The sequence below is a fragment of the Apium graveolens genome, chromosome 5 (genome assembly GCF_009905375.1).
Source record: "Apium graveolens cultivar Ventura chromosome 5, ASM990537v1, whole genome shotgun sequence".
In the NCBI taxonomy this organism is placed as follows: domain Eukaryota; kingdom Viridiplantae; phylum Streptophyta; class Magnoliopsida; order Apiales; family Apiaceae; genus Apium; species Apium graveolens.
Genome location: NC_133651.1, coordinates 307,433,157 through 307,438,733, shown reverse-complemented (window position 1 = coordinate 307,438,733; position 5,577 = coordinate 307,433,157).

The following is a 5,577-nucleotide window of genomic DNA, read 5'->3' as shown; positions in this document are numbered from 1 at the left end:
CTCTATCTGACACTATGGCTACAGGAACGCCGTGTCTTATTACAATTTCCTTCAAGTAAATATCTACCAACTTGTCTACGGTGTACCTTTCGTTTATCGGTAGGAAGTGTGCGGACTTGGTCAGTCTATCAATGATAACCCATATAGCATCGTGATTGGTCTTTGTCCTAGGTAAGCCTGTCACAAAATCCATGGCTATATGTTCCCATTTCCATTCCGGAATTTCTAGGGGTCGTAACAGTCCACTAGGTCGCTGGTGTTCCGCCTTCACTCTTTGGCATGTCAAGCACTTGCTAACCCACTCCGCTACTTCTCTCTTCATGTTAGGCCACCAATAATATTCCTTAAGGTCACGGTACATTTTCGTACTTCCTGGGTGGATTGAATATCTAGAGCTGTGCCCTTCATGCAACAGCTCGTCCTTTAATTCTTGCACATTCGGAATCCAAATCCGGGATGCATACCTCATGATCCCTTCCTCATCCTTCTCGCATCTCACTTCCACACCGGTCAATGTCCCTTTTTCCTCGCTCATCTTCTTTTCCTGACATACTCGTATCTTTGTAGTCAGTTCTGGTACTAGCTTAATCTCAAATAATCCTTTCGTGCCCTTACCGGCCATTCTTACGTCGATTTCCATCTTCTCAAATTCCTTAACTAATTCTTCCGATGTCATTATCATTTTGAGTCTTTCCTTCCTACTAAGGGCGTCAGCCACCACATTGGCTTTACCCGGGTGATACAAAATTTCACAGTCGTAGTCCTTTATCAACTCTAACCATCTCATCTCCTCTGTCTCATGTTTAGTTCTTTCTGAGTAAAAATATATTTGAGGCTTTTATGGTCAGTGTAGATCTCTCAGTGTCTCCAAATTTTTAGGGCAAATACTATGGCTGCTAATTCTAGGTCATGCGTAGGGTATCGGCTCTCATACTCCTTCAATTGTCGAGAGGCATACGCTATAACCTTGACGTGCTGCATTAGTACACATCCTAATCCTTTAAGTGATGCATCGCTGTATATCACAAACTCTCCTTTTCCATCGGGAAGAGCGAGCACTGGTGCTGACACCAGCCTCTTTTTTAGCTCTTGAAAACTCTCTTCACACTTTTCCGTCCATACAAACTTTTCCGCCTTTCGGGTAAGTCTAGTCAGTGGACCGGCTATCTTAGCGAAGTCTTGCACGAATCTCCGGTAATAACCTGCTAAACCTACGAAACTCCTAACCTCTGTCGGGGTTGCTGGTCTTTCCCAATTGGATACCGCCTCTATCTTGGCGGGGTCAACTAAAACTCCTTTGCTACTCACCACATGTCCTAAAAACTGAACTTCTCTCAGCCAAATTCGCACTTCGAAAACTTGGCATACAATTTCTCATTCCTCAAGATTTCTAAGACTATCCTCAAATGTTCCGCATGTTCTTGCTCTGTCCTTGAGTAGATCAGAATATCATCTATAAAAACTATCACACATATGTCCAGGTACTTTTTGAACACTCTGTTCATCAAATCCATAAAGGCTGCGGGTGCATTGGTTAATCCAAACGACATGACTAAGAACTCATAGTGTCCATACCTAGTGCGAAAAACAGTCTTTGGTATATCTTTCGGTTTGATTTTCAACTGGTGATATCCTGTCCTTAAATCTATTTTGGAAAAAAGTACAGCTCCTTTGAGTTGGTCGAATAGGTCATCATTTCTGGGAAGAGGGTACCTATTCTTTATAGTCGGCTTATTCAACTCTCGATAGTCTATACATAATCTCATGCTGCCGTCCTTTTTCTTTACGAATAGTACTGGTGCTCCCCATGGTGACACACTGGGCCTTATCATTCCGTTATCTAATAATTCTTGCAGTTGAGAAGCTAGTTCTTTCATCTCAACTGGGGCTAACCTATATGGGGCCTTGGATACTGGCGCCGTTCCTGGTGCTAACTCTATAGCGAACTCGATTTCTCTGTCAGGTGGTAATCCTAGTAAGTTTTCTGGAAATACATCCTCGAATTCGTTTACTATGGGTATGTCCTGTATGTTGGGGACCTCCTTCTGGGTATCTATCACATAAGCCAAATAGGCCTCGTTACCTTTCCTCAACAATCTTTTTGCTTGAAGCATGGTCAAAAATTTCTGGTTCTGTCGTTGACCTTTAAACACTACTTCTTTATCATTTCGCACTCTTATCTTAACTTTCTTCTGTTCACAATCTATTTGCGCTCCATTACGAGATAACCAATCTATTCCTAAGATCACATCAAATTCTCCTAACGCGAATGGTATTAAGTCGACCTCGAAAATCTCTTCTTCTAATTTCAGCTTGCACTTAGGGTATATTTGATTTACAGGGATTATTTCTTTGTTTGCTATTTCCACTCGTAATACCTCACGTAAGGGTATGGCATTAAGTTTTAACTTGCTAGCAAAATCCTGAGATATAAAAGACTTGGTTGCTCCAGAATCAAATAGGACATTTGCATGTTCGGAATTTAACAAAAGGGTACCTGCTATCACGTCAGTGTTTCAGACAGCATCCCGAACAGTCATGTTGAAGGTCCTAGCGGCTGGAGGTCGGTTAGATGCAGCTCTACTCATTCCTGAGACTGGGGGCTTCAACGTTGGGCAATCCCGGTTCATGTGTCCTACCTTTCCACATTGGAAACACGTTACTTTGGGCCGGGTGCAACTGTTGGCAAGGTGCCCGATTTGGTCACACATGTAACATCTCAGAGGGGCTCTTATCTAGTTACACACTCCAACGTGCCTCTTCTTACAGGTTTGACATTCTGGTATTGGGGCACGTGGTTGGCTATGAAATGTTGCCCTAGATTGTCCGCCGCCCTGGCCAACGCTCTCACTTGGGGCCTTTCTGAACCCGGGGCCTCTTGCAGATTGGGACACCGCTCCCCTGACGAACCTACTTGGAAGGCTCCTGTTTCTGGTTCCTATTCCTTGGCTTCCTATCTTCCTCTTCGTATTCTCCTTTTCTTTCATAGTCTGCTCACTACCAGCTTCAACAATCGAGGCTTTCTGTACTAAGGTGGCATAGTCTGTCAGTTCTAACACTGCTACTCTGTTCTGTATCCATTGTTTCAGACCAAGCTGGAATCTTCGCGCTTTCTTTTCTTCAGTATTCACAAACTCAGGCACAAATCTAGACAACTCAGTAAATTTGGCCTCATATTCTGCCACGGTCATCTTATCCTGTTTCAACTCCAGAAACCTAATTTCCATCTGGGTTTCCATAAACCTAGGGAAGTACTTGTCTAAGAACAGTCGGGTAAATCTATCCCATGGAATCACAGCATCAGTTTCTAGGTTTCGTTTGGACTCCCACCAATAGTTAGCTTCTCCTTTCAACAGGTAAGAAGCGAAAATGGTCTTATGTCGTTCCTTAACTCCTAGTATCTCGAAGGACTTTTCTATCTCTTTGAGCCAGGCCCGTGCTTCAACGGGGTCAGCAGATCCTAGAAACTCTGGGGGTTTGAGGGACTTGAAGGCTCCAAAGACAGTAGCTGCAATCTGTTGGGCAACAGGGGGCTGTGGTGGAATAGGCTGTTGGTTCAGATTTGCTCTTAGCAGTTCCATAAATTCATTTACGGGGTTCCCTCCCTGATGGGTATCCTCAGCCTCTTCTTCTACATATTCTTCTTCATCATATTCATTATAGTCTATGTCTTCTTCACTTCCCTCATTTACTACTAGGTCACCTCGTTGTTGGTTAACAGACTCTGCGGGCTGTGCCTTGGTTCCTCTTCTACGGGGTGGCATTATTCTGATAAGGAAAATTGGTCACGTGATTATGACAGTTAGGTTATTTTATTCATATATAAGCATGTCATTTATTATTTAACAGGTTTTATAAAGTGCATTAATATAGACATCAATTCTTTAATAACTGCTTCGATATATATTCATAAGATCTCCCAATTATATCTTGGGGATGAAACAACTAGCCGAGTTCATACATGCCTGATTACAATCTAACATTGCTAGTTCTAAATACTGAAAGGAAAATACATAAGCCGTGTACCCTGAAAGTCTAGGAACGCTATCTACTACTAGCAATCCTATCAAAATTGGTGACAAGTCACTCAGCCTTCTTCAAGGTCTACATCTAGTCACTAATCTCTCAGTCACTATCACTGCGAGTGAGGTCACGCACCCTCCTCATCGCTCCTGCAATCATCATCTCTGCATCGACTACCGGGATGTATCCTCCCACTGATGTCATCCTCATCAGAACCCTGGTACGGAGCTCGATCCCATCGATCTCTCTACGGGCTATGGCTGGGGAAGCAGCTCTGAAGTCTCCGGGGTATCCTAGTCGGGTAGCTCTCTCAGCTTTCAGTGCCTGGCGTAACTCAGCAATGCGGGCAGACGCCGCCGTGATCTTAGCGTTAAGCTATCTCACTACCCAGTCGTGTATGGCTACATGCATGGTCGTCGGTGGTGGTAGAGGTGAGTCTGGGTCGCTAGAGGATATGTTCTGGACCTCATGAACTGTGCGCGTATCGCCTCCTCATCATCGTCATCAGTATAGGACATAGGGCTCTGGATCCCTGGGGGTGGTGTAGGAGAGCGAATAGCCTGGTGTGGGTACATCTCTACATTTCTCCATACTACGCCATTAGCTACGGGGACAGGAAGCTCAGTCTCCTCCTCTAGGACATCCTCGGTAGGGTCATCGTCTGAATCATCAATGGGTGGGCTCTCTGGCTCGGGAATAGGGTTATGCTCAGGAATCATCAAATCATCAACAGGGTCAACCTCCCTCCTAGGCTCCACTGGTACCTGACACAATAGGCAAGGTGTTACTAACTTAGAGTTGGAATTCCCTTGAGGGTAAAACAGTCAAGACTACCCGTGTAGCCCGACGACGAACTCGACTTAAGCTCTAATTGATTGTTTTATTATTCTTAGGTCTACATATTTTATATCCTATCATTTCCAAGATTTGATAACCTAAGGCTCTGATACCATTTCTGTGGCGCCCTAAAATCCGGGGTCAGGAGTCTCGGAAGCCACGCTATCTAATCTCACATAACTCACACTACAATATGTAAATACTCATGCTTCACGACCCCACACTTAACACACACACACTACAGGTTATTGTCTTGGAAATGAACCATCATTACTAGAGAAATTTTGTTACAACCCAAATGTAATTAGTCTTACCGGGGGTGACCTTTAAGTAAGGTTAATCCGCCGGCCGAATATACGCTTCTTATTTCTTATTTTACATAAACCATACTTATAAATAAGCCGAACTATAAACAACTGAAAACAAATCCAGCTTATTCCGACTACCAGAGGTACTGCACCAAACAATCTACGAAACAGCTGGCCATTTCCTACCCGTTTCCTAGCTGTGGTTCTCATGGCAGGCATCTTGATTCACTGTTGTGTTGTGTCAATTTAAGAAAACAAGTGTGAGCTAAGATGCTCAGCATAATAATGTACAGTATGAAAATGACTGTATAATAACATTATATATTGTATATATGTTTCATTTAAAAGTAGATTTCTCGGTGTCCCACACCTTCTTATGAGAATAATTCTTTTAAGGGGTTTTTTATAA